Source organism: Pseudochaenichthys georgianus, chromosome 7 (assembly GCF_902827115.2).
Source record: "Pseudochaenichthys georgianus chromosome 7, fPseGeo1.2, whole genome shotgun sequence".
Lineage (NCBI taxonomy): Eukaryota > Metazoa > Chordata > Actinopteri > Perciformes > Channichthyidae > Pseudochaenichthys > Pseudochaenichthys georgianus.
The window spans coordinates 12254964-12274537 of NC_047509.1; positions in this window are offsets into that span (position 1 = coordinate 12254964).

The window sequence follows — 19574 nt, forward strand, 5'->3', positions numbered from 1 at the left end:
GGTGATGACGTCAAAGCATCGTCCTATGGTCAATGTAACCCCTGCTCATATGCTTAATAGAACCACGGGGGGGGGGGGACACTTCTAGCTTTGCATGCTAAATCTGATGATCAACACAGCTCTTAAGACTTGTCAGAGCTTCAACGCTTCTGCCCATTCACTTTGAATGGGGTGACGTCACGATTCGCCGAACTGCATTGTGGGAGCAAAGCGTAGCTTCTCTCGAGGTGCTCGCTGCAAAAGTAGAGCAATGTTCTACTTTTGCCGCCTTGACGGAGGCGTCAGCCAATCAAATCCCTCGTATGTAAATCTGACAGTACAAGCAGTAGCCAATCAAACCGGGTGTATGTCGGGAGAGCCAGACCGCAGTCATTTCCCATATGTCAACAAAAGGAGGAGAAAATGATCGTGGCGGTAGGGAACATACAGGGATACAAACGGAGGAGCCAGGCATGGGAGGAGGTGGCAGAGACAGTGGGGGAAACTGGTAGGTTTTCGCTTGTTTGGGGAGTTTATATCCAGTGTATTTCGTTTGAATGGACAGCTAGCAAGCATAGACAGTATATTTAGCCAGCTTGGATGTAGCATGAATGCTTTGCTTTGTATGTCCGGGGCGGGACATTCATGTGGTTGGTTGTTGGTCGGGCTGCTCGCGTTGACTCCCCAAGCTCAAGACACGCCCACCGCCAAGCGGCAACGCACGCCGCCGTGTGTAGGGGCCGTTGGTTAGAAGGAAAGCTCGCTGGCCCTTCCCTTCCGACCAATCAAATCATCGGAAGGGAAGGCCTGACGTGCAGTGCGTGAGTGACGCTGCGTCTCACATACACAACTGCCGTAGCAACAAGAGGCAGATATGAAATCTCCCTTCTACACAATATAATATTTGCAAGTATATAGTGGCCGGTGTTTTTAGTCAGAAACAGGTCAACTATAGTGTACACTTACTACTAATAAATAACTTTCGTGCTGAGTTACTTAATTGCACTGTCAGAGACTGTATATTAACGCAGCCTGTCAGTCTTCTCACTCGCACTTAATTTCCCGCCACGTCTGGCCGAACAATGAAACCTAGCCAAAGTAGCTAGATTACATTTAGATTAGCCTGCTAATGCTATCAATATAATGCCGATTGAAGAATGACGGTCACAGAAAATAGTGTAAACTACATTAAGTTAAAATAAATATAATAAAAAAGAAGAAAATAATTGTCATCCAGGCAGCTAAATTCAAACAATAGTTAGCTGTTCAACATTGGCAAAACATATTTATTTAAGTTAAAACATATTTATTTAGACCCCTAGCTTGCTCACATTATGACAGTATATCTGCTCACTTTGTTAAAAACGTTTTGTTTGTGTATAACTTACCTGTATTAACTTAGTGTTAGACTCCCCTCCGCTGACACATCCAGTCTCCACAGCAGCCAGAGGTGAAATGGCAGTTGGGATATTTGATGGACAGATGAAAAATGATACATTTGAAATAACTCAACGTGATTGGGCATTTTAAGTGAAGTGAAGTGCGCCGGAATCAGAGGACAATATTCGATGTGGCCAAACGGCGGTACTACACTTCTGTTAGGTTGCTGGGAAAGAGAGAGAGTGAGTGAGTGAGTGAGTGAGTGAGTGAGTGAGTGAGTGAGTGAGTGAGTGAGTGAGTGAGTGAGTGAGTGAGTGAGTGAGTGAGTGTGTGTGTGTGTGTGTGTGTGTGTGTGTGTGTGTGTGTGTGATATCTTATCATAAAGGGACTGTATCTGACAGATAATGCATCGGGGACTTGTTATGCAAGAGACACACACACACATCTTACACCATGTTTTCTTATGATTTATCGTCCAGATGTTCTCAGTTTCTGACAGTGATGATGTCAGAGATCACGTGACGTGTTTTCCTTCTCTTTCAGCAGGTACCGTGAGTCACTCTGATAATGAGACAGTTATTAGAGATCATTCGGTTCATTAATGTAATAAGAAAGGCCATGATGACGGACTGTGGTCATTGATTATAAACAGCATTAATCACTCTTAATGGAAGCAGGAAGAGACACAAAGAACAACACACAAACACACGTCTTAAGGCCCCTACACACCAAGCTGACACCAAAGAACGTCCCGACGGAACACGACTGCTGTGTCGCCTCACGTCTCCTGCGTCTTGGCCAACAGTCGCACTGGAACACACCGCAAAGACTTCAGCCGACGGCCAAGTAACACGTCGTACGTCATCGAGTCCCGCCGAAGTACTGTTCCAATGTCCAGGATACTTGGAATTATACCGAGCCCGGCGTACTTCGTAGGGAGAAATTTCGAGGCTGCATATGTGTAGACTCCGCATCTTAAAATCCCCACAATGCTTTGCGCACGGACCAATTTCCCCAAATCTGTGGTGGAAATTGTAAGGCGGGGCCTCTCATATGAAGCACACCTGCACACTTGCTCGCCTGTTCCACTCTTCGTTTCCGAATGCCAGGAAGTATGGCATTCTGAAGCAAGTGACTCGGAAGACATGTGCTACCAAGCAAGCGTACTCGACATTGAGAAACACCCTCTGGCCTTTCACTCCTCCAGTACCGGTGTTGTGTCAAATTATGCACCCCCGTTGTGAAATTAACCCCCTGGCCTGCTGTAAAAAGCCCCCAGGAAGTGTGCCGGACTCAGAGGAAAATATTTGATGTGGCCAAACGGCGGTACTACACTTCTGTTAGGTTGCTGGACCACACTTTTGCCCCTTTCACACCAGCGCTTTTTCAGCTCCGGCTCGGAGCTGGAGCCTGAAAAGCGCCGGTTTTTCCTGTTCACACCGCAGTGGCGTCAGCTCTTAGCTCCGGAATCGGGTTCACTTCCAGCTCCAAAAAATTGTCGGTCTACTCTAGAGGCAGGAGCTTCGGAGCTAAGAGGTGGCGTCGCTTACGTCTCTCTTACGTTGAGGCGTGCAGGAAACTAAACCCACCTCCCCTGAACATGGGTCGACTGTTATGCCTGCCTACAAGCAGTAGTGCCTATAAACACACTTTATAAAGTCAGGCAACACTAACCAGGCTTCGTGTGATTCTGTTTATTTGTACCTTACTTTGACCATCCGCATTTTTGTGGACTGTGCATGGTGAATTCATTACATTTATTGCAATTGAACATAGAGACATTCTTCAGGTTGTCCTTGTTTGAAATACATTTGATTTTTAAACAAGGACACATGTTGCTTTTAATGTGGTTAATATAAACGTCATCGAAGAAACCTGCCAATGAGAACTGTCCGCGCCTGTCGTTCAAATTTGAAACACCCACTTCAGTTTGAGCTGGTCGGTTTGCCAACCGCCAAAAAACACCAAAGAAGAAGAAGTTTGAGCGGGTCTCCAATCCATCAGGTCTCCATGCGCAGCTGCTCACTCTGTCTGCTCCAGGAGTTTTTGGATTGATATTTTATTTCTACCCGTTTAATATGATTAGCGGGACATCAACAGAGAATGGAAGACTTAAGATCAGGTGAGTCCTGTATTTAGATAATCCTTAGTTTGTGAAAGTTTACTTTTTTATTTATGGTTACGTTTCTTCTTCTAGTTCAGTGAGTTTTCAGTGATAAGATATAATTTAAGGGAATCTGTGGAATCTCAGCTTTCATATGATACGTTTGTGCAGATAGCATGAAGTAGAAAAGATCGCTTTTGCCAGTTATGTGCTAAAGCCAAAGTTAGCCCCGTTAGCTGTTTTCACTAAGTGCTGATTTGCTTGGTGTTAGACTTGTGGTTCGTTTAGGTAAACATGGTTAATATCGTCAGTTAGCTGAGTTTCCATAAGTTTCTTCCCGTGGGTAAGCTACATTAATAGGTTGTTAAATGTTAAGAAGCCCCAAGATGCTGTTTCTTGCAAGATGTTGCGACCGGTGGGACAATCGGGCTTTACAGGTTAACAGGTGGCTGCTAACGTTAGCTGACAGCTTATTGCAGTGCTGCCCCCACCCTCTCGTCTCCAACACCGGAGAATTACACATAAACATGCAGCGGTGTGTCACAGTGTTGTCGCCAAGTTTAATGTAAAGTTTCACAGCTTTCTTACAGCGGAATCCAGTTTGTTAATGTTCAGTAGCCAACAGCTAGTATAGCATAAACTGCCAACTTACTAGTTAGCACTGCTTTATATATTACAAGCTAACATGACTAGCTAATGTAACAGTGTATGAACTCAAATAGTTGTTGTATTACTACATCATACATGCTTGGTCCAAATCTCTGCTAAAATAATTATTTTTAACACAATTATTATTAAAGTATCTTTATTCTTTTGCATTTGTATCACACTTGGCATAAACTATTTTAGTTCATCAATTAGAATGGGCGGGGAGTCTCCCTCCGCAGCCGGTTGGCGTAGTTTTGGCACAATTCCGTTGTTCAGACCGACGTTAACAGCAGCCCTTTTTTTTCTCTCCCGCGGGCGGGGGGGGGGGGGGGGGGCGAATAATCGATTATTATTCGCCAGGGCTGTCGGATTTTCGATTTTGATCATGGTCAGTTTCTGGCATCCCTAATTCCACCAGGTCCATCTGCGCCGCGGTGACCCAGTGGAATACAGGGGAAGGGCGGACTGGCCACCTGTGTGTTCTGGAGAATCACAGAACGGCACGGTTCGCTGACGGCCGGTGTTATGCCGTAGGTTGATGCCTTGCTGTGGATTGAAGCCCTGTTCGCGGGGACGCGCAAAGGTGACGCAATCGCCTGTGTTGAGCGTTCGCCATATTTTCACCCTTTTCAAAGCTTTTTTCTCTCTTTTGAGTGATATATCAGATTAAACAGCAAACGGCTGAATAAATAATGTGCATACAATTGCGAGGAGGCTCGTTTTAAGGACACGTTTTTCAGATCTGTCACAATCTTCGTATTGGAATAAACTTCCGTTTTTGAGTGTATAGTCCCACTCTGTTATATTCCTCCTTCCTACAGAACAGACAATGACAGGATAATATGTGATTTGTCAATAGTCCTATTTCTTAAAACCTTCTCTGTTGTTTAAGTGTCTGATAACCACGAATAGTAAGCAATGATATAACAGTATATCACATGATCATGTCAGACACTGTGTTATTTTCAATCAAGCCTAACAAATTATGTGTTCAAACTGGCTTCACTCACTTGAATTGCTCCTTTGAATATCATTTTTATATATCCCTACTCAACACATGTTTGTATTGTAATGCCACTCCTATTTTTTTTCAATTGTATTTTAAAGTGACATTGAATGCTTTGAAAGGTGCCCTAAAATAAAGTGTATTATTGATCTTGTATCTGTGCCTCTATTACATTACATTTCATTTTCTATCACACTATTAATGTTCCTTATTTTAGACTAGGTTAATCCTGGTGTCAATAGGGAAGATCTGCACTGTTCTCTACATAACATGTTCAGAGCAGGTATTTCTCCTGCCGGGTTTGGAACCCCCCCTATATCTTTCTCCAGGATAGTCACAGACTCACCAAAATCACACTGGTGCTGGTTGTTCCCCTCCAGTTTGTGCTCACAAAAGCATTTCACTCTGGGCCCTGCAGGTGAAAAACTAAAGAGGGGCTTCCATATCCAGCAGAGCAGACTTTCTATCCTGAGGAAGATTTTCTATTTGCTTGCAGTCCAAGTCATTGCTGCGTTTCTGTGTAATATCATAATAATAAAGTTATCCTTTTTCCTGGCAATGATAAATCCCTGTTTTTACAAGTTCAAGTGTTTTGAATTCTTTCAACAGCGCAATTACACAGAAACGCAGCAATGACTTGGACTGCAAGCAAATAGAAAATCTTCCTCAGGATAGAAAGTCTGCTCTGCTGGATTTGGAAGCCCCTCTTTAGTTGTTCACCTGCAGGGCCCAGAGTGAAATGCTTGTGTGAGCATAAACTAGAGGGCAACAGCCAGCACCAGTGTGATTTTGGTGACATTGTGACTATCCTGGCCAAAATGACAGGGGGCGCTTCAAAATCCGGCAGCTCTAACAACTGCACTGCCGGATATGGAAGCCCCTCTTTAGTTTTTCACCTGCAGGGCCCAGAGTGAAATGCTTTTGTGAGCACAAACTGGAGGGGAACAACCAGCACCAGTGTGATTTTGGTGAGTCTGTGACTATCCTGGAGAAAGATATAGGGGGGGTTCCAAACCCGGCAGGAGAAATACCTGCTCTGAACATGTTATGTAGAACAGTGCAGATCTTCCCTATTGACACCAGGATTAACCTAGTCTAAAATAAGGAACATTAATAGTGTGATAGAAAATGAAATGTAATGTAATAGAGGCACAGATACAAGATCAATAATACACTTTATTTTAGGGCACCTTTCAAAGCATTCAATGTCACTTTAAAATACAATTGAAAAAAAATAGGAGTGGCATTACAATACAAACATGTGTTGAGTAGGGATATATAAAAATGATATTCAAAGGAGCAATTCAAGTGAGTGAAGCCAGTTTGAACACATTATCTTTTAGGCTTGATTGAAAATAACACAGTGTCTGACATGATCATGTGATATACTGTTATATCATTGCTTACTATTCGTGGTTATCAGACACTTAAACAACAGAGAAGGTTTTAAGAAATAGGACTATTGACAAATCACATATTATCCTGTCATTGTCTGTTCTGTAGGAAGGAGGAATATAACAGAGTGGGACTATACACTCAAAAACGGAAGTTTATTCCAATACGAAGATTGTGACAGATCTGAAAAACGTGTCCTTAAAACGAGCCTCCTCGCAATTGTATGCACATCATTTATTCAGCCGTTTGCTGTTTAATCTGATATATCATTCAAAAGAGAGAAAAAAGCTTTGAAAAGGGTGAAAATATGGCGAACGCCCAATACAGGCGATTACATCACCTCTGCGTGTCCCCGCGAACAGGGCTTCAATCCACGGCAAGGCTTCAACCTTCGGCATAACACCGCCACCGCCCTTAATTTTTTAAAACGGCATCATGTAACTTGCGCTGACAGGCGACAGAGGTCCACAGTTGCCGCACAGCGAGGCTCCCCCCGCCCTCCCGTAGACAGTTCACGAGCTCAGTCACTTCATAACACCAAAGATGGATCGCGGTAAACGCTCTAAAGTGAGGCTCCACTACACTAAAAAAGAAAAAGACAAGGCACAGTGTATCAGTGGGGGCAGCACTGCAATAAGCTGTAAGCTAACGTTAGCAGCCACCTGTTAATATGTAAAGCCCGATTGTAAAATAAATTAGTGTTTGCCTGTTAATAGCTGGCCACAGGCATTGCTCAGTTAAAATAAAGCACAGTTATTCTGCAATACATTTGAATTGCACGTATATTTTTTATTTGTAAAAATGTCAGTTAAAGCTTAAAAGAATAAAGATATTTTTGTTATCTCAACGTTTGACCTCTGTCTTTTACAATTTTGGAATCGATAAGAACCGGAATCGATAAGCAGAACCGGAATCAGAATCGATACATTTCAAACGATACCCATCCATACTTTTGACGCATGTTGGTTGTATGTTGTGTAGCATGTTGGTTGTATGTTGTGTAGCAAAGGGTTAACATGACAGCTGTGATGTTCACTCTTTTGACAGAGCACCAGTGGACAGCGAGGACTATGGAAGAGAAGATGTGATGGCTTTGTGTGGAAAGCTGCTGACGCCAGCCTGTGTCTCTCTCATCAGTCTCTCCAGGCAGCACCCAGCTATTCTTCCATCTTGCAGATGAAAAGACTTTGATATGTGAGTAATAACTAACTTGTGTCTAACATAATATTGAATGTGTTTTAGTAAAGTATTTAAAAATACCCCACATTGTACATGTACAGGACAATCAGACCTTGTTCAACAAAGATCATAAGACAATTGTTTTGTCTTTGAGGTACAGCCGCAGCAGAGAGTCTGAGTTTGAAGAAAACACTAACATTTTATTTAGTGTTGTTTAATCAATCAATATTTACTGGTCTTGAATTTCCTCACTGGATTACAAAATGCTCAAATCTTATTGTACAGGGACATAATGAAGATTTTATCAACTGAAGATGAAAATATAGATTGAATGATATGTACCATTTTAAGGAAAAGAAGCTAATGTATAAGTTATACAGTTATTTCTGTTTAATCTTCACATCTTGTATTCATGTCTATAATTTTGAGCACCAAATTATTGAAAAGTATCGATAAGAGTATCGAAAAATACCGATAAGCAGTACCGGTATCGATAAAATCCTAACGATACCCATCCCTACGTGTGTGTGTGTGTGTGTGTGTGTGTGTGTGTGTGTGTGTGTGTGTGTGTGCGCGCGCACACTTCAAAGGTCCATCATACAAGATTTAGGGGATCTATTGGCAGCTGCTGATAATAACATCCATCATTATGGTTTACTAATAGTTATCACTTCACTTCCTCCTCCAGCACCTGGACACAGCAGGAAACTACGCCAGGATCCTGTTTGTGGACTTCAGCTCCGCCTTCAACACAATCATCCCGGCTCTGCTGCAGGACAAGCTCTCCCAGCTGCACGTGCCCGACTCCACCTGCAGGTGGATCACAGACTTCCTGTCTGACAGGAAGCAGCACGTGAGGCTGGGGAAACACCTCTCTGACTCCCGGACCATCAACACCGGTTCCCTCAAGGCTGCGTTCTTTCCCCTCTGCTCTTCTCCCTGTACACCAACAGCTGCACCTCCAGTCACCAGTCTGTCAAGCTCCTGAAGTTCAGATGACACCACCCTCATCGGACTCATCTCTGGTGGGGACGAGTCTGCCTACAGGTGGGAGATGGACCATCTGGTGACCTGGTGTGGGGAAAACCACCTGGAGCTCAACGCTCTCAAGGCAGTGGAGATGGTTGTGGACTTCAGGAAGAACGCAGCCCCACCCGCCCCCATCACTCTGTGTGACTCCCCAGTAACCGCTGTGGAGTCTTTCCGCTTCCTGGGCATCATCATCGCCCAGGACCTCAAACGGGAGCAGAACATTAGCTCCCTCATCAAAAAAGCACAGCCGAGGATGTTCTTCCTGAGGCAGCTGAAGAAATTCAACCTGCCAAAGACGATGAAGGTGAACTTCTACACCTCCATCATCGAGTCCATCCTCTCCTCCTCCATCACCATCTGGTAGGCTGCAGCCACAGCCAAGGATAAGGGCAGGCTGCAGCGTGTCATCCGCTCTGCAGAGAAGGTGATCGGCTGCAGTCTGCCATCCCTCCACGACCTGCACGCCTCCAGAACCCTGAGACGGGAAGATAGTGGTCGACCCCTCCCACCCTGGACACAAACTGTTCACCCCCCTCCCCTCTGGCAGGAGGCTGCGCTCCATCAGGACCAGAACCTCTCCATCAGGACCAAAACTTCTCGCCACCTCAACAAGGCCCGCCCACCCCCCCACCCACACTTTACCTCAGCCACAACGCAGACTATGCATTACATAATGGTGGAGATCACAGGATGGTAAATAATGCAATGTTTAAATATTGTTTACTGTGCTGCACATATTTTATATTCTATAATTTATTTCATTCTATTTCGATGTAAATTACTGCTTTATTTTATTGCTATCTTACTATATTTTTATTCTTGTTCTTAATATAGTTCGCTATCTGTGTACTTTTTTTTATTTTAGTTTTTTATTTGTATGTATGCACCACGACACCTAGTCAAATTCCTTGTACGTGTGAACCTACCTGGCAATAAACCCGTTACTGATTCTGATCTGTTTGTCCTCTAGGTTGCACTGCCACGTCTACAGCAGCGCAGAATGGACAGAGGAAACATGATTGGGCCTCAAGTTTTTTGCAGCCAATATTCATTCTCCTACAAACTTGGGATAGGAGGGTGAGTGAACAAGCTATCCATTGGTTGGAACCTACCATTGTTAGACATACTAAATCCTGCACACTGCTCCTTCAAATGGACAATGTGAACATATGTCGCCATTTTGCAATTTCTTTTATTTTCAGTTGAGAATGTTTCAAAGTACTAAAAATTAAACTTACTTTTTGTTTATACTGTTTATAAGTATGGTGTTTAAATATTAAATGCTGTATTCATTATTTGTACTATAATTCTACAAATATTTTAAGTTTTCAGAGTTATTGTTTCCTACTGAACATTTTGTGCTGTCATTTTATTGAACGTCTTTGATTGGAAAATGTTAGAAAAAAGCTGTAAAATAACAGTATTCTAGCTGTAGAACTTTAGGTTCTGTATTTATTTTAGTGTTTGATCATACAAATCTAATAAAAAAAAAATGTAAAAAACAGTTTTTCTCATTAGAACTTTATTTAAGGTATTTTAATGTAACATTTTAAGACAATGGATTTTGAAAAGAGAGGAAAGTTTCCACTAAAATCTTTAAGGACAATTTCTGTATATTAATTGCTTTTGCACTTTATTTCAGTTAAAGTATTTTTACTTTAATTTTATGGTTTTTGTTTGGCAGCCGCTGCTGCCAGTCATTTGACCGTTTTTTAACGATTTTTTTACCCGTAGAAGTTTTAGTGCTGTACTTTTATTAGAGGTTATTGACTGTAAAAAGAGGAGATAAATCCGTAAAATTAGAGTATTTGCACGTTAAAGTATTAGTGCTGTACTTTTATTAAAGGTTATTGACTGTAAAAAGAGGAGATAAATCTGTACAATTAGAGTATTTGCACCTTAAAGTATTAGTGCTGTACTTTTATTAAAGGTTATTGACTGTAAAAAGAGGAGATAAATCCGTAAAATTAGAGTATTTGCACGTTAAAGTATTAGTGCTGTACTTTTATTAAAGGTTATTGATTGTAAAAAGAGGAGATAAATCTGTAAAATTAGAGTATTTGCACGTTAAAGTATTACTGCTGTACTTTTATTAAAGGTTATTGACTGTAAAAAGAGGAGATACATCTGTAAAATTAGAGTATTTGCACGTTAAAGTATTAGTGCTGTACTTTTATTAAAGGTTATTGATTGTAAAAAGAGGAGATAAATCTGTAAAATTAGAGTATTTGCACGTTAAAGTATTACTGCTGTACTTTTATTAAAGGTTATTGACTGTAAAAAGAGGAGATAAATCCGTAAAATTAGAGTATTTGCACCTTAAAGTATTAGTGCTGTACTTTTATTAAAGGTTATTGACTGTAAAAAGAGGAGATAAATCTGTAAAATTAGAGTATTTGCACCTTAAAGTATTAGTGCTGGCCTTTTATTAAAGGTTATTGACTGTAAAAAGAGGAGATAAATCTGTAAAATTAGAGTATTTGCACCTTAAAGTATTAGTGCTGGCCTTTTATTAAAGGTTATTGATTGTAAAAAGAGAAGATACATCCGTAGGATTAGAGTATTTGCACGTTAAAGTATTACTGCTGTACTTTTATTAAAGGTTATTGACTGTAAAAAGAGGAGATAAATCTGTAAAAGTACAGTATTTTCCTGTAAAATGTTAATGGACAATTCCCGTAAATTAATGGCTTTTTCACTTTATTTCAGTTACAGTATTTTACTTTTATTTAAGGGTTTTTGTTTGGCACCCGCTGCTGCCAGTACTTTGACCGTTTTTTTACGAGTTTTTTTTTTACAGTGTGGTTATACTGTCGTATTTAGCGGACTTATATGGTATCAATCTTGTCATCTAACTCTTGTTAGAAAAGCTAATACATGTATTTACCAATATTTTGAAAAGTGTTTCCCCAACCCTCAGAAATACCTCATTAAAGTGAGATGAGTTGTTTCTTTTAAAACTTTAAAAGTTGGTATTGCCTTTCACAAAAGCCTGAGTTGGATATTGGAGTACCCTTTATTTCTGAATGGTGTTTCAGAATGATTTTAGATTGTAGAAAGTTCTCTTTTAACAGTGTTTTCACATGAGGGGTTCGCAAAAGTGTTACATTTGGGACAAACAATTGTTCAAACCGAAATAATCACTACCAAGGAGTATTTCCTGATTTAAATGTGATGTGTAGTTGGCCCGCTAAGGCAGAAGTTACACACATCATGATGAAGGATTTTATTTTAATATGTATATATTTACTTTTTGAAGTTTCATCGTCTGTAGTCATCACCCTTTTCCTATATGTTTGGCCAGAGTCACAGTTTCTTGCAAGTATACAAAATGGGAGCTGCTTTAGAATATTTTCCTGGAAATGTTGATTCCCATTTCGTAATACTGCACGTCCAAGGGCTTTAATAACTGGGCAACTACACCAATGAGCTGAAGAAATGGTTACCTGGAGTTAAAACAAAGACATACAAACCCACGCACTCCATTCTCTAAGAATAACCAATACATATTGATTGAAAGCCGACCTGACCTGATTTGTCTTTTCACTTATGCACTCAGAGAATTTTTTTATAACATGCTATCTGCAAACTCTGTGTTCATAATGTATTTAAAACTACACCATTTTCATAAAGAAAAAAAGTAAATGATCCTTTACTTATCTTGTTTTCTGTAGTTAAATCTAAGCTATTTAATCTTCCCCTCACTCTATATCAAGCTCATTGCCTGGCTTCTTTTCACTTTTCAACCAGATGCAACAGCCTACAAGTACAAACGGGTAAATGCATCAACTGGAAGCACTTCACGACAATGTGTCGGATTTTCAAAGAGATGCCAATATAATTACTTTTACTCCCACATTAATAGCTTTTGACAAGCTGCTACCTTACCTTTCATCTTGCAAGCTCTGCCAAATATGTGTGCGTGGAAGTCAAAACGATGACTTGCTAAAAGATAGGAGTATGGCTTCAAAGTGAATTTACTTATGCAGTTATGTGAGAAGTTTCAATTAATTTCATTCAAATGAAAGCTGAACCTGTGCTTATAATGAACAATAAGCTTGAGATATTAAAGGTTGAAGCTGACAGAACAAAAAGGGGTATAATTGGAAGTCAAGTATGTTTCTTTATACTCAAATATGCTCAATTAAGCTATCCTCAGATCTCCATTTGACTGTGGACGGGAGCAGTCAGAGGAATCTGGTGCGAACATATGCAATACACTATATTTTATTTCTTCAAAACTGCTTTATGGCACTCTTAGCTCTCTCAAGAAAATCACTCGATACTATTGACAAGGCCAAACACATTTGCAAGTCGAGCATCGCACACTATTTTCTGACGTAGGATTAATGCCAAAAGTCATGCCAGGGGTGAAAAATCCATTTCAGGCTTATTTGACGACAGCCAGTTTGATTATTTACCCTATAATTATATCTCGCTCCTTCATTAGAAGGGCTACTCCTTGATTCCTTGATACAACTGCAGTCATTTGAACATTTCTCAGGCCCACGCTGTTAGCCCTCTCCTTTGAAGCCGGGATATTGATTTCAATCAGGAGAGACGTGATGTATGGAATACATATTTATTATCAGTCACATTATATAAATGAAACATAATGATGACAGTTTATAACAAGTGAATGAAATGGTGTTTTGGCGATTAGGCCCAGGTTTTGTAGGATATCAATCGGGAAGGGAAGAACCGTTTCCGATGAACCCCCCTGGGTCTAGACACTGGTGGTGGTGATAAGTGGTTAGGTCCGGTTGGAAGGGAGAAGGTTAAGCTTGGCCCTGAGTTGAAAGCAGGAGGCGAAGGGGTGGAGGAGGGTTGCGCGTTGACACCTGGAAGACAGCTGATATGAAAGGGGAGAGCATATATAGAGGGATTAACAGGTGCGATCATTAGGCTTGTAAATGGAGGGGCGTGATAGGTTAGCTGAGGACTGGCGCTCCCTGTCATTAGTGCAGGGAGCGAGTATTGCCATGACGAGCAATACGGAGTGATAGGTCTTCCTGTCTGAACTTGCGCTAAGCTTCATTTCAATCAGGAGAGACGTGATGTATGGAATACATATTTATTATCGGTCACATTATATAAATGAAACATATTGATGACAGTTTATAAGGAATGAAGTGGTGAATGAAATGGTGAATGAAATGGTGAATGAAATGGTGTTTTGGCGATTAGGCCCAGGTTTTGTAGGATATCAATCGGGAAGGGAAGAACCGTTGCCGATGAACCCCCAAAAGAATGAAGTATGAAGTACTGAATGTGAAGAATCTTACCTTGTGGGATGCAGTGGAAATCTATGGATGGAAAGGAGAGGTTAATACATGTGAGCATTTAAACGACTGATGCCTCCCGGGCATCCTCCCTGGACATACAGGGCTTCCCGGACGTATGAGGCATCCCGGACGTACGGGGCATCCTGGACATACAGGGCATCCTGGACATACAGGGCATCCTGGACATACAGGGTGTCCCCGGACGTACGGGGCATCCCGGACGCACCGGGCGACCCGACGTGCGGGGCGCCCGGAACATGCAGGGCTTTCCGAACGTGCCGGGCAACCTGACTTTAGCAGGGACACATTATACGGACCGGAGGTTTACGACCCGGACATACGGGGCTTCCCGGACGTACGGGGCATCCCGGACGTACGGGACATCCCGGACATACGGGGCATCCTGGACATACAGGGCATCCTGGACGTACAGGGCATCCCGGACGTACAGGGCATCCCGGACGTACAGGGCGTCCCGGACATACAGGGCGTCCCGGACATACGGGGCATCCCGAACATACAGGGCTTCCCGGACAAGGGGGCTTCCCGGACGTACGGGGCATCCTGGACGTACAGGGCGTCCCGGACATACGGGGCGTCCCGGACATACGGGGCATCCTGGACATACAGGGCATCCTAGACATACAGGGCGTCCCGGACGTACGGGGCATCCCGGGCGAACGGGGCATCCCGGACGCACTGGGCGACCCGACGTGCGGGGCGCCCGGAACGTGCAGGGCTTCCCGAACGTGCGGGGCAACCTGCCTTAGCAGGGACACATTTATACAGACTCGAAGGTTTTACAGCCTGGACATACAGGGTTAGATATGCAGAAATAAACATGAGCCGCGGGGCGACATATGTGCTGACATGCTAAGAACCACCACCAGTTATATGCATACGTACCAATTTGTTAAGGTTGGAGAGACCGTTGGATAGCCAGCACGGCATTGAGGTCAGGGCGAATGTAGGATGAGAAAGCGGAGGACCACCGTCCGAGTTGTTGCAGGGATGAGGATGAGACACCTTGATTAGCTGCGGAAGTAGCTGCGCCTATTCTAAAGGAGTGCCCCGTGTATAGAAGGGATAACCCGGATTTAATGAGGACTTGTTTTAAATAGACATTGAACTGTCGTTGAGTTAAAGGAAAATTCCCTGAGATGAGGAATAATGGTGAGAGAGGATTAGAGGTAGGTCTAAGCTGTAGGAATTTGATCATGGCCTTATAAGGGCAGAACTGGGAGTCGATGCGGGCGGCGAACACTCCGCATTTGGAGTGTTTAAGATATAAGCTAAAGTGGCTAGCGTGAAAGGATATGTCAGAAAAGCTGACGTCTCGATTGGAATCGAAAGTAAGGGAAGCTGTGGTAAATTCGCCTGGTCTGAGAAAGGCATAAAAAGCTAGGAGAAATAGAGCATCGAGTAGCGCATCGATATAAGGGGAGAATAACCCACTTCTAAGTTTGGAGAGCATGAGGCGTAAAGTGGAGAGTGTAATAGGGCGTCTCCGGTCTAAGACCTTTGAGGATGAGTTTGACTGACTGGTTTGCGAACAGGCTGGGAAAGCCGTGATCGGAACAGCGAACGTTAAACTGAACTCCTGCTAAGAGGCCCCGGATGTATTGGGGTTTGAGGTGGCGATCAGTGGCGCAGTAGCACATGCAGGCACACACGGTGGAGATGAGAACAGGTTTAAGTGTGATGCCTACGGAAAAGCAAAACATCGCAAACGTTCTCCAAGCGAAATCATATGTTTTGAGGGTGGACGCTAGGGGTGTAACGGTTCACAAACATTTCGGTTCGGTACGTACCTCGGTTTTTAGGTCACGGTTCGGTTCGGTACGTTTTCGGTACAGCAGAAAAAATTATCACAAAACATAACATATTTTTTTTTAATTATAAACTGTGAATAATGTATTCACTCAAATAAATACAAAATATAATAAAATAAACATTAAGGTGCAGCATTTCGATGAACTGAAATAATCTGTATTTGAACTTTACTGTACTAGTACTCACAAAACATAAAATATTAGTTTTGGGTTTTTAATTATTATTAAACTATGAATATTCACTCAAATAAATATAAAATATAATAAAATAAACATTAAGGTGCAGCTTTTCGATGAACTGAAATAATCTGTATTTGTACTGTACTGTACTAGTACCTAAGCAGCCAGTTTGACATTAGGACTTGCTTGTCATTTCATGTTTTTTTAAAGAAAGATTAACTTGTCCACATTGCTTGCCGAAAGGGCAGATCAGCTGGCACTAACAATGTCTCCTGCCGTGGAGAACACCCTCTCGCTAGGGACAGAGGTAGTAGCAGATACAGCCAGGTAGCGCTTTGCTAACATGGCAACATAAGGATATTTGCCATTTGTAATAGCTTTGGCTCGGTCTGAAGTTTTTGCGAGTGGTGGAGGCTTAAATGCTAGTGGGAGTTGGGTTTGCACTTCATTCTTTTGGTACCGGTGATATTCACGTTCGGGTGATGCCTTTTCAAATGAGTGTGCAAGTTTGATGTATTGCCGCGTAACCAATTTTAGTTGAACAATGCTGACAAACAGCTTTAGTTCGGTCCACCTGTCTTTGTCCGTCATCCGTGTACGTAACTGCGAAACCAAAATGTTCCCAAACCGGAGACTTCAATGATGCTGGAGGATTTTCGAGCTCAACTTTATCTGCGTTCGACATTTCGACAGTTCCTCAAATTACTGACTACATTTGAACGCATCCCTCTGACCAGCTCGTCCAATGAAATGACTTGCTCGCTCTATGACGCGTTGAACACAATGGGAGCAAATTACTCTGAATGCTGCGACGCAGCACCTGAGATTACTTCCAAGAAGTTGTTCACGTTCTCAATTTTTTACGTTTAACGTTATATTCGTTCGGTACACTTCGGTACCCTTCGGTACACACGTGTACCGGACCGAAGGGCCGTGTACCGTTACACCCCTAGTGGATGCGGCTAAGCCCTTCCTCATAAAAAACCTGGCTGATTCGAGGTGCCTTTCTAGGGGTCTTCTATTTAAGAGAGAGAGAGGAGATGCAGGGGAGGAATCCTGACGGGTTGAGCGCTGGCTCCTGGGCAGAGGTTCCGGAACGTCTTGTGGGCTGACTGCGGTGATCTATGGATGAAATGAGAGAATAACATGTGGATTAAACAATCGGCCGGAATCACTGCCGGGTTTACTGTACATCATAAGATGCTGACCCAAAGGTCGACGGCCGGAATCAGCGCCGGACTTACGAGAACACTACCACTAAACAACGGCCTGAATCGCTGCCGGGCTTACTGTACATCATAAGATGCTTGACCCGAGAGCCGACGGCCGGAATCAGTGCCGGGCTTACATACTACCACTAAACAACAGCCGGAATCGCTGCCGGGCTTACTGTACCTCATAAGATGCTTGACGCGAGAACCGACGGCCGTAAACGGTGCCGGGCTTACATACTACCACTAAACAACGGCCGGAATCGATGCCGGGCTTACTGTACATTATAAGATGCTGACCCGGAAGTCGACGGCCGGAATCAGCGCCGGGCTTACGTGAACACTACCACTAAACATGCCGACACGATGGTCGATGACCTGCGATGCAGGGTTAAACATACACAGATGAACACTACCACTAAAATGCATAAATACCAGGGAAGAGAGATCTTGGATGGCCGTCTGGTTGTTGTAGGGATGAGGAATAATTACCTTGATTGCGGCAGGGTTGCTGCACCTATCCTGGACGAAGCCCTGAAATGCTATTAAGACACCACCACCAGTTATATGCATGTTTACCATAGGTAAACTGGAGAGATCTTGGATTGCCGGCACGAGTCGATGTCCGGGCGAAGAGGGAGATGTAGACAATGTAATGCAGCTGTTAGCTTGAGTACAATGATACATGAATGTTATACCCTGGCTTATCGTAAGCCATGTGAGCATGAAACCAATATAAATAAGTGCAATATGCGCGGCATAAAATGATGTATGCCTAGGTAAATACTGAAACATGACCCATGATATGGGACTAGCTTAATTAGCAGTTTAATTACGCCACGGTGAGACATAGATGCACTTGATTGGGTGATTAGACTGTCTTCTATCATCTTACGTGAACTTCTCTTTCTCCCTGAAAGAAACCCCCCCAAACCACGGATGGGCAGCATCCGTGAATAAAAAACAAAAAAAGAAGACTCATTGAGTGTCTGAGTGAGTAGATACGGCCGCTGCTAATATGTGGCGTTAATGGGGGTAGGGGGGGGTGGTTCGAAAGATTATTTGCCAGGTGGTTCCTGGCGCAAGGTACTGGCAAAGCTGCGGTTGCGCCTGGGGCATACAGACCTCGGATGAGCGTCCTTGCAGAACTGCAGATGTGGAGGAATGTACAATATGGGTGGGAGCAGACGTTTTCGTTAAAGTTATGACAAATCTTCTCGTCTTGCCTATGCTGCACCTGACGGCTTTGACTATTATTCCCGGAAAACAGCGTGGGAAAGACTCTAACAAAATAAATACTCAGTTACCTCTAATCATTAACCCATGTTTGTATAATTTAGTGAACTCTGTGTGTTGCTGCTAGCATACATGACACCTGACGTGGAAACGTTACTCGTGGATGGGGCTACAGAGCTGCTAGACAGTCGAAAACGGTGCATTCCTCTGTCTGAATCTGCTGCACTTTTGATAAATGTTTAGACAAATTGCTAAACTCTTATTGCACTTTTGGCAACGAGCATTCTCCATGTCGAGACGGGTAAAGTTTAACCACACCTCGGAGCGCGTTCTCTCCGCCACCTCCGCAGAGTGCTCCGCTGCATGGAGCAGCTGCGTGTGTGTAAACTGCCCCGCCCCCTCGCACGCAGACCGGGGAGAGAGATCTCGTCTGATCGAAAATACATCATAGACGCATTTGTTTGTCTTTTGCATATTAGAAATGAGTTGGCGCCATTCATTTCAGGTAACGCTGTGTTGAAGCTTGAAACTGCGTTAGTTACTGAGCATTGTAATGGGTAGTAATTACCCGACTGCATTAGTAATGCAAGTAATACGTTACTGAAACTCCATACTGTAACACGTTACACCCAACACTGCCTGGAACTCACCTTACCCTGAACTAAAGGTAGCAATGCATCGTATTGAACTTCCTGTCGGCTCCCAGACCGTAGTCGAGAAAACGGGGGGGGGGTGACTCTCTGTCGTCTCCCAGGGCAGAAGCAACACGCTTCGGGTTCAATAACCCATTTTATCACAAAGACTGGAGAGAGGCGAGCTCTTCTTGGGAGGTCGTTGCATTTATTTAGCTCTTCTGTTTCGTAAGATCACAGACATTCCTTTTTCTGCTGCATCGTTTATTACTAGAAAACATGAATCCCGCTCGCTCTACCATACCATGCCCAGCACACCTGCACGCGCCACACCCCTCTCTTAAAGGGGTAGTGATCTCGCTCTGCATGCCCCAAATGTCATGACAATATAACGAAACATCTCGTGAATTTGCTGCAACTGCCTCTTGCCAGCGCTACCCTGATTCCTGTTTTAGAGTGAGGCGCAGGAGGAAGT